The sequence below is a fragment of the Pristiophorus japonicus genome, chromosome 1, assembly GCF_044704955.1.
Source record: "Pristiophorus japonicus isolate sPriJap1 chromosome 1, sPriJap1.hap1, whole genome shotgun sequence".
Classification (NCBI taxonomy): domain Eukaryota; kingdom Metazoa; phylum Chordata; class Chondrichthyes; family Pristiophoridae; genus Pristiophorus; species Pristiophorus japonicus.
Window position 1 is genome coordinate 385,036,838 of NC_091977.1, and position 19,217 is coordinate 385,056,054.

At 57.3% G+C, this 19,217-nt stretch overlaps 1 long non-coding RNA gene and 2 pseudogenes across 1 annotated transcript in view; 2 read left to right on the top strand and 1 right to left on the bottom strand.

The window, feature by feature from the left end:
- Nucleotides 1-66: 66 nt before the first annotated feature.
- Nucleotides 67-19,217, top strand: part of LOC139259691 (uncharacterized) — an 86,155-nt gene continuing 67,004 nt past the window's right edge. The window contains exon 1 of the long non-coding RNA XR_011592635.1: nt 67-224. This is a non-coding gene — a long non-coding RNA (uncharacterized lncRNA). The remainder of the gene's footprint in view (nt 225-19,217) is intronic.
- LOC139278718 (U2 spliceosomal RNA) lies at nt 260-439 on the top strand (annotated as a pseudogene).
- Nucleotides 1,501-1,680, bottom strand: LOC139278735 (U2 spliceosomal RNA; annotated as a pseudogene).

The following is a 19,217-nucleotide window of genomic DNA, read 5'->3' on the forward strand; positions in this document are numbered from 1 at the left end:
GACATTGCCTTGTGGAAAAATTGGAAACTGGTAGATAGAGGTACGCGGGCCCAAAAAACCCCCCAAAAAACAAAAAAAAAGGGCCTTGGAAATGTTTGGTGTGTCCCCCAGATTGGAGGGCACTTGACTTAACTGTGATCCAACCAAAGGAGTTGTGGAGCTGTTGGAGGCGTGGCCTGTTCATTTGGAGCTTGGAGCAGTGAGGGAAGGAGCTAAAAGTAGAGGTACGCGGAGTCAGAGGAAATGTATTAGCATGGATAGAGAATCGCCCTTTTGGCTAAGATCAAGTGTAGTATCTGTTCTTATCAGTTTAATATCCCCTATCTGGGGACCAAATATTAAATTGATTTTTGGAACAGGGAGATGGAACAGGGGCTTGCTCCGTCCACTCCACGCACCGACCTGGTATTGCAGTGTTTCCAGGAACGGTGCAGCTTCCCCTCTCGGCCTTTTGGCTAAGATTAAATGTAGTAGCGCAAAGTGATCTTTGGCGCTGGAGTTGATCTGACAAGAATGAACAAAAAAAAAAGCATGGATAGAGAATTGGCTGGCGAACAGAAAGCAGTGAGTCGGGATAAATGGGTCCTTTTCGGGTTGGAAATCGGTGGTTAGTGGTGTGCCACAGGGATCGGTGCTGGGACCACAACTGTTTACAATATACATAGATGACCTGGAAGAGGGGACAGAGTGTAGTGTAACAAAATTTGCAGATGACACAAAGATTAGTGGGAAAGCGGGTTGTGTAGAGGACACAGAGAGGCTGCAAAATGATTTGGATAGGTTAAGCAAATGGGCTAAGGTTTGGCAGATGGAATACAATGTCAGAAAGTGTGATGTCATCCACCTTGGGAAAATAAACAGTAAAAGGGAATATTATTTGAATGGTGAGAAATTACAACTTGCTGCGGTGCAGAGGGACCTGGGGGTCCTTGTGTATGAAACTCTTTTTGGAGTTTACCTGCAAAACAAAAACATTAATCGGTGCCACTCTAAAAGAGTTTCATACACAAGGACCCCCAGGTCCCTCTGCACCGCAGCATGTTGTAATTTCTCACCATTCAAATAATATTCCCTTTTACTGTTTATTTTCCCAAGGTGGATGACATCACACTTTCTGACATTGTATTCCATCTGCCAAACCTTAGCCCATTTGCTTAACCTATCCAAATCTCTTTGCAGCCTCTCTGTGTCCTCGACACAACCCGCTTTCCCACTAATCTTAGTGTCATCTGCAAATTTTGTTACACTACACTCTGTCCTCTCTTCCAAGTCATCTATGTATATTGTAAACAGTTGTGGTCCCAGCACCGATCCCTGTGGCACACCACTAACCACCGATTTCCAATCCGAAAAGGACCCATTTATCCCGACTCACTGCTTTCTGTTCGTCAGCCAATTCTCTATCCATGCTTTTTTTTTTGTTCATTCTTGTCAGATCAACTCCAGCGCCAAAGATCACTTTGCGCTACTACATTTAATCTTAGCCAAAAGGCCGAGAGGGGAAGCTGCACCGTTCCTGGAAACACTGCAATACCAGGTCGGTGCGTGGAGTGGACGGAGCAAGCCCCTGTTCCATCTCCCTGTTCCAAAAATCAATTTAATATTTGGTCCCCAGATAGGGGATATTAAACTGATAAGAACAGATACTACACCTGATCTTAGCCAAAAGGGCGATTCTCTATCCATGCTAATACATTTCCTCTGACTCCGCGTACCTCTACTTTTAGCTCCTTCCCTCATTGCTCCAAGCTCCAAATGAACAGGCCACGCCTCCCAACAGCTCCACAACTCTTTTGGTTGGATCACAGTTAAGTCAAGTGCCGTCCAATCTGGGGGACACACCAAACATTTCCAAGGCCCTTTTTTTTTGTTTTTTGGGGGGTTTTTTGGGCCCGCGTACCTCTATCTACCAGTTTCCAATTTTTCCACAAGGCAATGTCATTGTGTATGAAACTCTTTTAGAGTCTACCTGCAAAAACATGAAACATTAAATCGTGCCACCCGACCTGGGTGACACACCAGACATTTACAAGGCCCTTTTTTTCCTTTTTTTGTTTTTTTTTGAGTTTTTCTTTTTTTTTCTTTTTTTTTGGGGCACTAAAATCACAATTTTCCAGTGCCCCCTATAAAAGGGAAGGGGACACTAAAAGCACCGGCATTTAAAACAAATTAAACTTTAAAACGTAAAATCAAATTAAAATTTGGTTGCCGGGCGTGATGATGCACTCCAGTCCCTCCGGTGCCCACCTCTCGCGGAAGGCCGCGAGCGTACCGGTGGACACCACGTGCTCCATCTCCAAGGACACCCTGGACCGGATGTAAGAGCGGAAGAGAGGCAGGCAGTCAGGTTGAACGACCCCCTCGACCGCCCGCTGCCTGGACCGGCTGATGGCACCCTTGGCCGTGCCCAGGAGCAGTCCTACGAGGAGGCCTTCGGACCTACCCGCTCCCCTCCGCACAGGGTGCCCAAAGATCAGGAGAGTGGGACTGAAGTGCAGCCAGAATTTCAGGAGCAGCCCCTTCAAATAATAAAACAGGGGCTGCAACCTTGTGCATTCCATAAAAACATGGAACACGGACTCCTCCAGACCGCAGAAATTGCAGGCGGCCTGGGAGTCCGTGAACCGGCTTAAAAATTTGTTGCACGGCACTGCTCCGTGCACCACCCTCCAGGCCAAGTCCCCGATGAATAGTGGGAGGACCCCTGCGTAGAGTGCCCTCCATCGGGGACCCCCGCCTCCTCCGGACGGCAAGATGGTACGCCATGGCGTGTCCGGACGGCCGGCGAGGATGGCAAAGTTGAGGGTGTGCAGGAGCAGCCCGTACAGGAAACCCCTCCGCGCGGAACTGAAAGGCACGGAGGGGATTTCCCCGAGGCGGCTCAAGTTGTGAGGCGCCGGCCCCCGAGGGAGGTTCTGGGGTTTGGCGCCGATGAGGAATTCCGTCCGGACGGGGGTCAGTTCGGACGGGATCTCCCCACGTGCTTGAGCCTCCTCGATGCACCTAACGGGGTCAGGGCCCAGAGCTGTTTTTAGCGACTCGATGGCATCGGCCGCGTGGCGGAAGTTGGCAGAATTTAGGCGCCGCGCCAGCGTGTCTGGCGCCATCCAGCCCGCTCCTCCGCCATCGAGCAGGTCCCTGACCCTGGTCACCTCACCAGCCACAGCCCTCTCTTCCGACCGCCACATAAAACCTCGGTCGTGGAGGTACGGATTCCCGAGCAGCGGCTCCTGCAGGACGGCCGCCACTCCAGCCGGCGGAGAGCTGCGCTTGGTGGAGACTTTGTTCCAGACCCTGATGAGTTCCCTGTAAAAGACAGGCAGCTCCCGGAGGGCGGTCCTGGCACCCCCAAGTTCACAAACAGGAGCTGCATGTCATAATTGAGGTCGCGCTGCTGGCGGAAGAAATACCTCGCCAGAGCACACCACCTAGGAGGGGGCTCGACGTAAAGGTATCTCTGCAGGGTCTGAAGACGGAAAGTCGCGAGCTGGGCGTTGACGCACACCAACGACTGACCGCCCTCCTCAAGCGGGAGACTCAAGACCGCGGCAGAGACCCAGTGCTTCCTGTTGTTCCAGAAGAAGTCCACCAGCTTCTTCTGTATCTTGGCGACAAACGCAGGGGGAGGGGTCAAAGTGACCAGCCGGTACCACAACATTGCGGCCACCAGCTGGTTTATGACTAGCGCTCGACCCCTGTAGGACAGCACTCGGAGCAGTCCTGTCCAGCGCCCTAGGCGAGCGGCGACCTTGGCCTCCAGCTCCTGCCAGTTCGCCGGCCAGGCTCCCTCGTCGGGGCTAAGGTAGACTCCCAGATAGAGGAGATGGGTCGTGCTCCAGGCAAAAGGCCTGAGCTCCTCCGGCAGGGAGTCCACTCGCCACTGACCCACCAGGAGTCCGGAACATTTCTCCCAGTTGATCCTGGCGGAGGACGCGGCCGAGTAAATCTCCTGGCACTCACGCATCCTCCGCAGGTCAGCGGGATCCTCTACCGCGAGGAGCACGTCATCGGCGTAAGCCGAGAGGACGACCTCCACGCCCGGCCCTTGCAGAGCCAGTCCCGTCAACCTCGTCCGCAAGAGGCGCAGGAAAGGCTCCACGCAAACGGCGTATAACTGGCCGGACATGGGGCATCCCTGGCGCACCCCTCTCCAAAAGCGAAGGGGCGCCGTCAAGGACCCGTTAACCTTAATCAGACACTCCGCGGCGGCGTACAAAAGTCGGATCCGGGCGACGAAATGCGTCCCGAACCCGAAAGCGCGCAGAGTTCCGAGCAGATAGTCGTGATCCACCCTGTCGAACGCCTTCTCTTGGTCAAGGGATAGGAAGGCGACCGACAGTCCAGCCTCCTGGGAACAATGGATGAGGTCCCGGACCAGATGGATGTTGTCGTGGATTGTCCGGCCCGGGACCATGTAGGACTGGTCGGGGTGGATCATGTGGTCCAGCACGGCACCAAGGCGAGCAGACATCGCCCTGGCGAAGATTTTGTAGTCCGTGCTGAGGAGGGAGACCGGGCGCCAGTTCTTAAGGAGGCGGAGATCACCCTTCTTAGGCAGCAGGACGATGACTGCCCTGCGCCAAGAGAGGGGCATCTCCCCGGTCGCCAGACTTTCCCCCAGGACCCGCGCGTAGTCGCCCCCCAGGACGTCCCAGAACGCCCTGTGGAATTCCACGGTCAGCCCGTCTAGCCCCGGGGATTTTCCCCTCGAGAGCCGGTCGAGGGCACCGGTCAGCTCCGCCAGGCTTAGCGGAGCTTCCAAATTTTCGGCGCCCTCCGGGCTGACCTCACAAACACGCCTCGGGACCCGACGAGCTGCAGGTCCTTCAGCGCGGCCTTCTTCGCTTCGTACACCGTCCGCAGGGCCGGGTCCTGGACGACTTGACCGAGACGGGCTTCCAGGTCGAGCACCTCCTTTTCCAGGCGCCCGACCCTGGCCGCCCGCCTCTTGGTCGACCCCCTCGCGTACTCTTGACAGAAGACGCGGACGTGAGCCTTGCCCACGTCCCACCATAGCCTCAAGGAGGGGAAGCCCCCCTGCGTCCTTCTCCAGTCGGACCTAGAATCGACGGAACGAGTCCTGGAACCGCACGGCCTCCAGCAGCCGGTTGTTAAAGTGCCAGTACGCGGACCCCGTCCTCGCGCGGAGCGAAGCGAGCTCCGCCCACACCAGGTGGTGGTCCGAACACGGCACCGGCCGCATGGAGGCCGCCGGGACGCAGGAAACGTACGCCCGAGACACGTAAAGGCGGTCGACTCTAGACCATCCTACTCCAGGCCTCATCCAAGTAAAGGCGCTGGAGTCGGGGTGGAGATTTCGCCAGACGTCCACCAAGTCGAAGGACCTGACCAGGTCCCTCAACTTCTCCATCGCCATCATGCACTGCGGGGCACCGGAGCGGTCCCTCGCCCCGAGGGTGCAGTTAAAATCCCCCCCGAGGACAATGCAGTCGCCGACGTCGACGGAGCCAAGAAGAGCGGACACCTCTTCAAAGAAGCGCGTTTGCTGCGGGCTGGGCTGAGGGGCGTACACGTTCACGAGATGGAGCGGCACGTCCCCCACGTGAACCGTTACGTGCAGCAAGCGGCCTGGCACGGGCTCCTCGACCCCCAAGATCCCCGGCTGAAAATGCGGGCCCAGCAAGATGGCCGCCCCACTAGAAATGGCGGTGAGGTGGCTCATGCGGACCTCTCCTTGCCATTCCAAGAGCCACGTGGCTTCGTCTCCCGGAACGGTGTGGGTTTCTTGCAGGAAGCACACCGCATATTTCCCCTCCCGCAGGAGCGAAAAATTATCAAATCTACGGCGTGCCCCTCTGCCGCCGTTGATGTTGAGGCTGGCTATGGTTATCTTCATGGCAAAAGCCTAGTGCAACCTCTACCTAACCTATTGTGGGGGAGTAGTGGAGTCGTTTGTTGACCTCCACTCCTTCAGCAGCCCAGCGAGGAACTTTTTGAGCCGGCGCAGCTCAAGGCCCTGAGCCTTTGATAAGGGCCCGCCCGCGGCCATGGTTTTAGCGGTGGCGCGGACGGACGCGACGAGCAGCCCCGGCTCGGACCATCTTTCCAGGGCCAGACGGGCTTGGTCGCGGCGACCCCGGCACTGGACCAAAAAGTCCCGGAGTTCCTCTACGGGAATGAGGAGGGTCTCAGTGGCAGCCGCGAGCAGATCCACCGCCTCACTGGCGATGGACTCGAGATCTTCACCCGCGTCCTCCACTGAGTCCCCGTCCCCCTCCGGGAGGTCGCCGCTAGCTGCCGGCCCGTCGACCGCACGAGGTACGGCAAACGGCCCGGCCGCTCCATCTGGCCCTGGCTCTGCCCCGATCCCACCCCCAGGATCGTCGGCAGAGGAGTCCCCACTGGGCTCTTTTAAAATTGGTGCTGGGTCGGGAAGCGACAGCGGAAGGGGTTCCCCCTCTGCCCCAGGAACCGGGGAACAGGGAGAGACCTGGTCAAAGTAATGTTCCAGGTCCTCCAATTCCACCAGCTCCACAGTAGGGGGCGAGGGTTGTTGTTCTTCTCCCTCCCCGCCACCACCCCCCAGCCCAGCGTGTACGGATTAAATAAAATTGGCATTTTCAGAGTCGAGCAAATCCCGGGGGAAGTTGGGTATTGGCTGGGCGGGCTCAGGTTCGGCCTTTTCGGCCCCGCCCGCCTCAGTCCCCGGGACGCTCGACCCGGCGGCTACGCATTCTTCCACTGGCCCCACGCCCCCCACGACAGGCAGATCTTCCACGCCATCCCCAGGAGGCAGCGGCTGGGCAGCCTCGACTGCCTCACCCTCCCCGGGGACAGACTCCTCGCGCCTGCAGCGCAATTTGGGGGCGCTGGTGGGGGACGCGGGACACGCGGCGGGCACCGCCTCCTCCGCGGAGGGATGTTGTTCCCCCTCCGCCTCATTGGGGCGGTGCCTCTTTTTGTTCCTGGGTGTGCGCGAAGGCAGGGAGACCTCCATGTCTGCCGAGGTCTCCCGCTCCGCCCCCCCCTTTTCCTTTTCTTGCCCGCGCCCAGGCCCCTCTGCGGTATTGGTCAAGGGCTCAGGCACGGGCTCAGGGCACCCCGCGCTCGCTGGTGACGGGGTTGGGCTGAGCGCGTGGTCAAATTTTCTGGCGCACTGAGGGGATCCGCCTCTGGATGTTTTGCCTTCTTCCGCGCCTTCTTTCCGGTCGGACGCTCTCCCTCCCCCCCGCCAGAGGCCGTGAAAGCATCGGCCCCCGGTGATGCCCGCGCACCTATGGCTCCCGGCACGCGGACGCAACTAGGGGGAGGGGTGGCGGCGGCGCCAGCCTTGGCCGCCTTCGGTGGTTTGGCGGCCTTGGAGGCGGGGCAGTTCTTGCGAACGTGCCCCACCTCCCTGCAGGCATGGCACCGCACGCCGTCCGACGTCCAAAAGACGCGGTAGGCAGTCCCCTCGTGCACCACATTAAAATAACCCTTCGTCGTCTCCTCCCGCGCCAGCCGGACAAAGAGCTGGCGGCGGAAGGAGAACACGTGGCGCAGGCTGTTCTCCCGGAGGCCAAGCGGTATGGGGTTGATCCCCGACCTGACCTCCCCCAGTTGGTGTCGGTGAGGGAGGAGGAGCTCAGCGGGAACAAAGGGCGGGACGTTCGATATGATGACCCTCTGCGCGGTGGCCTCGAGAGGATCCACCGGCAGGAACGTCCCGCCCACCGTGAGCCCCTTTTCGAGGGCCAGGGACACCGCCCGCTCCGACCCCAGGAAGAACACGGCCTTCCCAGACATCTTGGAGGCTGCGACAATGGCCGAGGGGCCGACTACCCCAGCCATCGCCCGCACGCACTCCTCAATGCTCATTGTGGGGTGAGTGTAGCTCTTGACCCCGTGTTTTTTGGTTATTAGTTTGAATGGTGGCAGGGCAGCAGGTGGCGCAGGAGGCACCGTGGATGTGGATGCCGCCTGCGCATAAGTCCTAGCTGGCCCTGCCACCGGCGTGGATGGGGTCGCCATCACGGGGTCCCTTTAAGGGCTACACCCACCCCAAAGTCACAGGCCTTAATGGTCTTTAAATAGCCTCGTTTAATAGACTGAGCAGAGGAGCCCTTAACGAGGCACACCTCTCCCCTAGTTGGCAATTGGGGAGGGCCCTTGTTCCCTCTGCTCAGTTGTCTCAATTGTTTTTTTTAAATTAATTTGGGAGGAAAAGGGCTCTCAGAGAGAGAGGGGAGAAACAGAGAATAACAGAGAAAGAGAGAGCGGGGTGGGAAGGGGGGGGGATCTGCGAGGACAGGTCTCCCCTCGCAGCTGTGGGTGGGTGCACACCCCAGATGGCAAAACACACAAGCACAGTCTTTGGGTTGGTCTTCAGGTGAGGGGAGAAGATGTCTTCACCTGGGGCAGCTAGAGCCAACCAGGCACACACTCCTAACGATGTTTATTAGGTGATTTGAAGAAAAGAAATCTTCAGCCTGGTAGCTCCAGCTACCCCAGGCTAGGCAAATATGTGGGGGGGGGGTTTAATTGTGGGGGGGGCCTAGTTGTAAGCAAGGCCCCCACATACACTTCCACACACACACACCCCCCGCGATGTTCCGGCCCTCAGTGGTCTTCTTTTCTCCCCCCACCGATACAACAAAGACTTTTTGCGAAATGCACCCACACCCACCTGTAGAATGGTAGAGTCTCCCTCCTTCCACACTGGATGTTGTTGTTGGTCTTTCCCCCTCTCTCCAACTCTTTGCAGAAATGGTAAAAAGTAGTAAAAGTTTCCTGCCTTTTCCTCCTCTCCCTCTGGGTGAAAGTTGGTGGTGAAGCCCCTTCCTTCCTTCTCTTCCTGGGCTGTTCTCAGGGCTCTCAAGGCCTTCCAAACAGGAGCAAAAGTTGGTAGCTGCTCCTCTCTCAGCAGCTCAGCTCCAACTGAGCAGGACACGCCTCCACTGCTCTACTATTGGTTCCTTGTGTATGAAACTCTTTTGAGTTCACCTGTGAAAACATAAAAACAATAAACGGTGCCACCCGACCTGGGTGACACTCCAGACATTTTCAAGGCCCTTTTTTTCCCCCCCTTTTTTTTTTTTGGTTTTTTTTTTGTGTTTTTCTTTTTTTTTTTTTGTTTTTTTTTTTTTTGGGCACTAAAATCACAATTTTCCCCAGTGCCCCCTATAAAAGGGAAGGGGGACACTAAAAGCACCGGCAATTAAAACAAATTAAACTTTAAAACGTAAAATCAAATTATAATTTGGTTGCCGGGCGTGATGATGCACTCCAGTCCATCCGATGCCCACCTCTCGCGGAAGGCCGCGAGCGTACCGGTGGACACCGCGTGCTCCATCTCCAAGGACACCCTGGACCGGATGTAAGAGCGGAAGAGAGGCAGGCAGTCAGGTTGAACGACCCCCTCGACCGCCCGCTGCCTGGACCGGCTGATGGCACCCTTGGCCGTGCCCAGGAGCAGTCCTACGAGGAGGCCTTCGGACCTACCCGCTCCCCTCCGCACAGGGTGCCCAAAGATCAGGAGAGTGGGACTGAAGTGCAGCCAGAATTTCAGGAGCAGCCCCTTCAAATAGTGGAACAGGGGCTGCAACCTCGTGCATTCAATAAAAACATGGAACACGGACTCCTCCAGACCGCAGAAATTGCAGGCGGCCTGGGAGTCCGTGAACCGGCTTAAAAAATTATTGCACGGCACTGCTCCGTGCACCACCCTCCAGGCCAAGTCCCCGATGAATAGTGGGAGGACCCCTGCGTAGAGTGCCCTCCATCGGGGACCCCCGCCTCCTCCGGACGGCAAGATGGTACGCCATGGCGTGTCCGGACGGCCGGCGAGGATGGCAAAGTTGAGGGTGTGCAGGAGCAGCCCGTACAGGAAACCCCTCCGCGCGGAACTGAAAGGCACGGAGGGGATTTCCCCGAGGCGGCTCAAGTTGTGAGGCGCCGGCCCCCGAGGGAGGTTCCGGGGTTTGGCGCCGATGAGGAATTCCGTCCGGACGGGGGTCAGTTCGGACGGGATCTCCCCACGTGCTTGAGCCTCCTCGATACACCTAACGGAGTCAGGGCCCAGAGCTGTTTTTAGCGACTCGATGGCATCGGCCGCGCGGCGGACGTTGGCAGAATTTAGGCGCCGCGCCAGCGTGACTGGCGCCATCCAGCCCGCTCCTCCGCCATCGAGCAGGTCCCTGACCCTGGTCACCTCACCAGCCACAGCCCTCTCTTCCGACCGCCACATAAAACCTCGGCCGTGGAGGTACGGATTCCCGAGCAGCGGCTCCTGCAGGACGGCCGCCACTCCAGCCGGTGGAGAGCTGCGCTTGGTGGAGACTTTGTTCCAGACCCTGATGAGTTCCCTGTAAAAGACAGGCAGCTCCCGGAGGGCGGTCCTGGCACCCCCCAAGTTCACAAACAGGAGCTGCGTGTCATAATTGAGGTCGAGCTGCTGGCGGAAGAAATACCTCGCCAGAGCACACCACCGAGGAGGGGGCTCGACGTAAAGGTATCTCTGCAGGGTCTGAAGACGGAAAGTCGCGAGCTGGGCGCTGACGCACACCAACGACTGACCGCCCTCCTCAAGCGGGAGACTCAAGACCGCGGCAGAGACCCAGTGCTTCCTGTTGTTCCAGAAGAAGTCCACCAGCTTCTTCTGTATCTTGGCGACAAACGCAGGGGGAGGGGTCAAAGTGACCAGCCGGTACCACAGCATTGCGGCCACCAGCTGGTTTATGACTAGCGCTCGACCCCTGTAGGACAGCACTCGGAGCAGTCCTGTCCAGCGCCCTAGGCGAGCGGCGACCTTGGCCTCCAGCTCCTGCCAGTTCGCCGGCCAGGCTCCCTCGTCGGGGCTAAGGTAGACTCCCAGATAGAGGAGATGGGTCGTGCTCCAGGCAAAAGGCCTGAGCTCCTCCGGCAGGGAGTCCACCCGCCACTGACCCACCAGGAGTCCGGAACATTTCTCCCAGTTGATCCTGGCGGAGGACGCGGCCGAGTAAATCTCCTGGCACTCACGCATCCTCCGCAGGTCAGCGGGATCCTCTATCGCGAGGAGCACGTCATCGGCGTAAGCCGAGAGGACGACCTCCACGCCCGGCCCTTGCAGAGCCAGTCCCGTCAACCTCGTCCGCAAGAGGCGCAGGAAAGGCTCCACGCAAACGGCGTATAACTGGCCGGACATGGGGCATCCCTGGCGCACCCCTCTCCTAAAGCGAAGGGGCGCCGTCAAGGACCCGTTAACCTTAATCAGACACTCCGCGGCGGCGTATAAAAGTCGGATCCGGGCGACGAAATGCGTCCCGAACCCGAAAGCGCGCAGAGTTCCGAGCAGATAGTCGTGATCCACCCTGTCGAACGCCTTCTCTTGGTCGAGGGATAGGAAGGCGACCGACAGACCAGCCTCCTGGGAACAATGGATGAGGTCCCGGACCAGATGGATGTTATCGTGGATTGTCCGGCCCGGGACCGTGTATGACTGGTCGGGGTGGATCATGTGGTCCAGCACGGCACCAAGGCGAGCAGACATCGCCCTGGCGAAGATTTTGTAGTCCGTGCTGAGGAGGGAGACCGGGCGCCAGTTCTTAAGGAGGCGGAGATCGCCCTTCTTAGGCAGCAGGACGATGACTGCCCTGCGCCAAGAGAGGGGCATCTCCCCGGTCGCCAGACTTTCCCCCAGGACCAGCGCGTAGTCGCTCCCCAGGACGTCCCAGAACGCCCTGTGGAACTCCACGGTCAGCCCGTCCAGCCCCGGGGATTTTCCCCTCGAGAGCCGGGCGAGGGCACCGGTCAGCTCCGCCAAGCTTAGCGGAGCTTCCAGATTTTCGGCGCCCTCCGGGCCGACCTTCGGCAGGTCCTCCCACAAAACTCTACGCGCTTCCTCGCTGGACGGATCCGGAGAGAACAGAGCCCCGTAATATTCACGGACCCTGTTGTTGACGCCCTCCGGATCCGAGACGAGAGAGCCGTCGTCGGCCAGCAGCGTCAAGAGCTGCTTACGGACACTCTGCCTTTTTTCCAGCGAGTAGAAGAAGGGGGAGCCGCGGTCCAGATCCCGCAGGAACCGGATCCGCGACCTCACGTACGCGCCTCGGGACCCGACGAGCTGCAGGTCCTTCAGCGCGGCCTTCTTCGCTTCGTACACCGTCCGCAGGGCCGGGTCCTGGACGACTTGACCGAGACGGGCTTCCAGGTCGAGCACCTCTTTTTCTAGGCGCCCGACTCTGGCCGCCCGCCTCTTGGTCGACCCCCTCGCGTACTCTTGACAGAAGACGCGGACGTGAGCCTTGCCCACGTCCCACCATAGCCTCAAGGAGGGGAAGCCCCCCTGCTTCCTTCTCCAGTCGGACCAGAATCGACGGAACGAGTCCTGGAACCGCACGTCCTCCAGCAGCCGGTTGTTAAAGTGCCAGTACGCGGACCCCGTCCTCGCGCGGAGCGACGCGAGCTCCGCCCACACCAGGTGGTGGTCCGAACACGGCACCGGCCGCATGGAGGCCGCCGGGACGCAGGAAACGTACGCCCGAGACACGTAAAGGCGGTCGACTCTAGACCATCCAACTCCAGGCCTCACCCAAGTAAAGGCGCTGGAGTCGGGGTGGAGATTTCGCCAGACGTCCACCAAGTCGAAGGACCCGACCAGGTCCCTCAACTTCTCCATCGCCGTCATGCACTGCGGGGCACCGGAGCGGTCCCTCGCCTCGAGGGTGCAGTTAAAATCCCCCCCGAGGACAATGCAGTCGCCGACGTCGACGGAGCCAAGAAGAGCGGACACCTCTTCAAAGAAGCGCGTTTGCTGCGGGCCGGGATGAGGGGCGTACACGTTCACGAGATGGAGCGGCACGTCCCCCAGGCGAACCGTTACGTGCAGCAAGCGGCCTGGCACGGGCTCCTCGACCCCCAAGATCTCCGGCTGAAAATGCGGGCCCAGCAAGATGGCCACCCCACTAGAAATGGCGGTGAGGTGGCTCATGCGGACCTCTCCTTGCCATTCCAGGAGCCACGTGGCTTCGTCTCCCGGAACGGTGTGGGTTTCTTGCAGGAAGCACACCGCATATTTCCCCTCCCGCAGGAGCGAAAAATTGTCAAATCTACGGCGTGCCCCTCTGCCGCCGTTGATGTTGAGGCTGGCTGTGGTTATCTTCATGGCAAAAGCATAGTGCAACCTCTACCTTAACCTATTGTGGGGGAGGGAGCGGAGTCTTTTGTTGAACACCGCTCCCTCCGCAGCCCAGCGAGGAGTCCCTCGAGCTCGCGCAGCTCAAGGTGCTGCTCCTTTGTCAAGGGCCCGCCCGCGGCCAAGGTTTTAACGGCGGCGCGGACGGACCCCTTGATCAGCTCTGGCTCGGACCATTTTTCCAGGGCCAGTCGGGCTTGGTCGCGGCGACCCCGGCTCTGGGCCAAAAAGTCCCGGAGTTCCTTTGCAGGAATGAGGAGGGCCTCAGCGGCGGCCGCGAGCAGATCCACCGCCTCACTGGCGGTGGTCTCTAGGTCTTCACCCGCGTCCCCCACCGAGTCCCCGTCCTCCTCCGGGAGGTGGCCGCCAGCAGCCGGCCCATCGACCGCACAAGGTACGGCAAATGAACCGGCCGCTCCAACCGGCCCTGGCTCTGCCCCGATCCCACCCCCAGGATCGTCGGCAGAGGAGTCCCCACTGGGCTCTTTTAAAATTGGTGCTGGGTCGGGAAATGACAGCGGAAGGGGTTCCCCCTCCGCCCCAGGAACCGGGGAACAAGGAGAGACCCGGCCATAGGAAATCCCCAGGCCCTCCAAGTGCACCAGCTCCAAAGTAAGGGGCGAGGGTGGGTGTTCCTCCCCCTCCCCGCTGCCACCCCCCGGCCCAGCATCTACAGTTTCATTAAAATCAATATATTGTGTTTCTGCCGGGTCGAGCAACTCCCGGGGGAAGTTGGGTAATAGCTGGGCGGGCTCAGGTTCGGCCTTTTCGGCCTCGCCCGCCTCAGTCCCCGGGACGCCCGGCCCGGCGGCTACGCATTCCTCCGCGGTCCCCACGCCCCCCACGACAGGCAGATCTTCCACTCCATCCCCGGGAGGCAGAGGCTGGGCAGCCTCGACTGTCTCACCCTCCCCGGGGAAAGACTCCTCGCGCCTGCAGCGCAATTTGGGGGCGCTGGTGGGGGACGCGGGACACGCGGCGGGCACCGACTCCTCCGCGGAGGGATGTTGTTCCCCCTCCGCGTCATTGGGGCGGTGCCTCTTTTTGTTCCTGGGGGCGCGCGGAGTCAGGGAGACCTCCATGTCTGCCGAGGCCTCCCGCTCCGCCCCCCCCTTTTCCTTTTCTTGCCCGCGCCCGGGCCCCTCTGTGGTGTTGTTCAAGGGCTCGGGCACGGGCTCGGGGCACCCCGCACTCGCCGGTGACGGGGTTGGGCTGAGCGCGGTGGTCAAATTATCCGGCGCACTGAGGGGACCCGCCTCTTGATGTTTTGTCTTCTTCCGCGCCTTCTTTCCGGTCGGACGCTCTCCCTCCCCCCCGCCGGAGGCCCTGAAAACAAAGGCCTCCGATGATGCCCGCGCACCCATGGCTCCCGGCACGCGGACGCAACTCGGGGGAGGGGTGGCGGCGGCGCCAGCCTTGGCCGCCTTCGGTGGTTTGGCGGCCTTGGAGGCGGGGCAGCTCTTGCGAACGTGCCCCACCTCCCTGCAGGCATGGCACCGCACGCCGTCCGACGTCCAGAAGACGCGGTAGGCAGTCCCCTCGTGCACCACATTAAAATGGCCTTCCGTCGTCTCCTCCCGCGCCAGCCGGACAAAGAGCTGGCGGCGGAAGGAGAACACGTGGCGCAGGCTGTTCTCCCTGAGGCCGAGCGGTATGGGGTTGATCCCCGACCTTACCTCCCCCAGTTGGTGTAGGTGAGGGAGGAGGAGCTCAGCGGGAACAAAGGGCGGGACGTTTGATAGAATGACCCTCTGCGCGGTGGCCTCGAGAGGATCCACCGGCAGGAACGTCCCGCCCACCGTGAGCCCCTTTTCAAGGGCCAGGGACACCGCCCGCTCCGACCCCAGGAAGAACACGGCCTTCCCAGACATCTTGGAGGCTGCGACAATGGCCGAGGGGCCGACTACCCCAGCCATCGCCCGCACGCACTCCTCAATGCTCATTGTGGGGTGAGTGTAGCTCTTGACCCCGTGTTTTTTTGTTATAAGTGTAAATGGTGGCAGGGCAGCGGGTGGCGCAGGAGGTGCTGTGGAAGCGGTTGCCACCTGCGCATACGTCCTCGCTGGCCCTGCCACCGGCGTGGATGGGGTCGCCATCACGGGGTCCCTTTAAGGGCTACACCCACCCCAAAGTCACAGGCCTTAATGGTCTTTATTGGCCTCTTATATAATGACTGAGCAGAGGAGCCCTTAATGAGGCACACCTCTCCCCTAGTTGGCAATTGGGGAGGGGCCTTGCTCCCTCTGCTCAGTTGTCTTAATTGGTTTTTTTAAATTAATTTGGGAGGAAAAGGGCTCTCAGAGAGAGAGGGGAGAAACAGAGAATAACAGAGAAAGAGAGAGCGGGGTGGGAAGGGGGGGGGATCTGCGAGGACAGGTCTCCCCTCGCAGCTGTGGGTGGGTGCACTCCCCAGATGGCAAAACACACAAGCACAGTCTTTGGGTTGGTCTTCAGGTGAGGGGAGAAGATGTCTTCACCTGGGGCAGCTAGAGCCAACCAGGCACACAATCCTAACGATGTTTATTAGGTGATTTGAAGAAAAGAAATCTTCAGCCTGGTAGCTCCAGCTACCCCAGGCTAGGCAAATATGTGGGGGGGGGGGTTTAATTGTGGGGGGGGCCTAGTTGTAAGCAAGGCCCCCACATACACTTCCACACACACACACCCCCCGCGATGTTCCGGCCCTCAGTGGTCTTCTTTTCTCCCCCCACCGATACAACAAAGTCTTTTTGCGAAATGCACCCACACCCACCTGTAGAATGGTAGAGTCTCCCTCCTTCCACACTGGATGTTGTTGTTGGTCTTTCCCCCTCTCTCCAACTCTTTGCAGAAATGGTAAAAAGTAGTAAAAGTTTCCTGCCTTTTCCTCCTCTCCCTCTGGGTGAAAGTTGGTGGTGAAGCCCCTTCCTTCCTTCTCTTCCTGGGCTGTTCTCAGGGCTCTCAAGGCCTTCCAAACAGGAGCAAAAGTTGGTAGCTGCTCCTCTCTCAGCAGCTCAGCTCCAACTGAGCAGGACACGCCTCCACTGCTCTACTATTGGTTCCTTGTGTATGAAAACCCAAAAAGTTAGTTTGCAGGTGCAGCAGGTAATCAGGAAGGCGAATGGAATGTTGGCCTTCATTGCGAGAGGGATGGAGTACAAAAGCAGGGAGGTCCTTCTGCAACTGAATAGGGTATTGGTGAGGCCGCATCTAGAGTACTGCGTGCAGTTTTGGTCACCTTACTTAAGGAAGGATATACTAGCTTTGGAGGGGGTACAGAGACGATTCACTAGGCTGATTCCGGAGATGAGGGGGTTACCTTATGATGATAGATTGAGTAGACTGGGTCTTTACTCGTTGGAGTTCAGAAGGATGAGGGGTGATCTTATAGAAACATTTAAAATAATGAAAGGGATAAAGATAGAGGCAGAGAGGTTGTTTCCACTGGTCGAGGAGACTTGAACTAGGGGTCACAGCCTCAAAATACGGGGGAGCCAATTTAAAACCGAGTTGAGAAGGAATTTCTTCTCCCAGAGGGTTGTGAATCTGTGGAATTCTCTGCCCAAGGAAGCAGTTGAGGCTAGCTCATTGAATGTATTCAAGTCACAGATAGATAGATTTTTGACCAATAAGGGAGTTAAGGGTTATGGGGAGCGGGCGGGTAAGTGGAGCTGAGTCCACGGCCAGATCAGCCATGATCTTGTTGAATGGCGGAGCAGGCTCGAGGGGCTAGATGGCCTACTCCTGTTCCTAATTCTTATGTTCTTATGTTCTTATGGTAACAGTATCAGGGCTCAATCAAAAACAGACTGCACTTAATTTTGTGTTATTCTATGCACTAGAAAAAAAATTGGGAGTCGTTCCCAACTTCTTCAATTGGGCAGTAACCTGGCAGAACAGATTGCCCATCCTGTATCATCATAGGCAGTCCCTCGTATCGAGGATGACTTGCTTCCACATCAAAAAGGGATGAGTTCCCGGATGTTTCAATGAAGGATCTAATATTCCAGGTCCCGAACGACATGTTGAAGGGTGGAAGATGCCTGTGCGTGGTTGAACGTTTATAATCAAGGATGCTCAAGAGGGCCTCTTCTGGGCTCCAAACTCACGCCTCTCCTGGACCCTGATCACGTCGCTCCACATTCTCTCGCCGCTCCTGCGCCCCTTTACTGACCGGTGACGATGGTACACTACTCGGTGACTGTTAGGTATGTAAACTTTACTAGTGTGTTAAACTTGCCACCAGGGGGCGCACCTGTTGGAGACCCAAGGGTCACCTGCACACCCCGGGCAAGTAGGTATAAAAGGCACTCTACCATGCTGCTTCCTCACTCTGGTGTTACATTAAAGAGACCAAGGTCACAACAGTTTGAGCTTACAGTACATAGTCTTGTGGAGTTATTCTGAACATAACAGCGACCTTTGCTGTTCTTAAATAAATCACGATCACAAGAATGGTGTGTGGTGATTCCAGTGTCCAATTTTTTCTTTCCCTCCAGGAAAACATCCAACCTCCATAGGGCATTCCAAACAGTCCCCAAGCTGTATACAACCCTGTATACAAGCCGCCTGATTGGGTGGGTTCAATAACGGGCAGGCAATCTGATCCGATCTGCTTCGCTAGGTTACCATCCAACTGGCTAACAACAACAACTTGTATTCATATAGCACATTTAACGTAGTAAAACATTCCAAGGCGGTTCACAGGAGTATTAGAAGACACCAAGCCAGAGAAGGAGAAATTAGGGCAGATGACAGTCAAAGAGATAGATTTTACAGAGCATCTTGAAGGAGGAAAGAGAGGTGGAGAGGTTTAGGGAGTGAATTCTAGAGCTTAGGGCCGAGGCCCAAGAAGGCACGGCCACCAATGGTTGAACGATTATAATCAGGGATGCTCAAGAGGGCAGAAATAGAGGAGCGCAGATATCTCGGGGGGGTTGTGGGGCTGGAGGATATTACAGAGATAGGGAGGGGCGAGGCCGTGGAGGGATTTGAAAATAAGAATGAGAATATTGAAATCAAGGTGTTGCTTAACTGGGAGCAATGTAGGTCAGCGAGCACAGGGGTGAGGGCTTGAATGGGACTTGGTGCGAGTTAGGACACGGACAGCCGTGTTTTGGATGACCTCAAGTTTACATAGGTTAGAGCATGGGAGACCAGCCAGGAGTACATTGGAATAGTCAAGTCTAGAGGTAACAAAGGCATGGATGAGGATTTCAGCAGTGGATGAGCTGAGAAAGGGGCAGAGACGAGTGATATTACAGAGGTGGAAATAGGTGTCTTAGTTATGCCGCGGTTATGTGGTCGGAAGCTCAATTCAGGGTCAAATATGACACCAAGGTTGCAAACAGTGGTTCAGCCTCAGACAGAAGTTAGGGAGAGGGATGGAGTCAGTGGCTAGGGAATTGAGTTTGTGGCGGGGATCGAAAACAATGGCTTCAGTCTTCCCAATATTTAATTGGAGAAAATTTCTGCTCATCCAGTACTGGATGTCAGACAAGCAGTCTGACAATTTAGAGATCATCGAGGGGTCGCTTGTAATGGTGGTGAGGTAGAGCTTGCAAATTACTCCCATTAGCTTGTAAAGTTGTAAATTACTCCTATTGGCTCTGTTATATGTGTAAACTTGTATTTACTGTGTACAGCCACCAGGGGGCTCATCCCCTGGAGTCCCAAGGGATCCCATAATCCCTTTGGAGCGCAGATATTTAAGGAGGCCTCACAGGCTGGAGAGGCACTCTGGAGACCTGCAATAAAAGACTACGGTCACACTGTATTTTGAGCTCACAGTATCCAGTCAGACTCTGATGGGGCGGCAGAAAACTGGCAGTATCAGATCAGTCACCTGTTATAAACTCCACCACAGTTTTCTTTCCATAATGGGTGGCCAATCCGATGCTGCCAGTTTTCTGCTCCCACAGAAGTTGGAAGTGTTGTGTATGCAATAACTGTTAGACTGAATACTGTTTAACGCCAAGAGATATGACCGTGGCTCTGCTTTATTAAGGCCCAAAGTGACTAATATACAAAGTGGCTAGTCTTTTATACTTGGGCTGCAGATATTAACACGGTCTTTTACAAATTGAGATGGTCCGGTGTTTTATGCTCCCGGGTTGGCTGT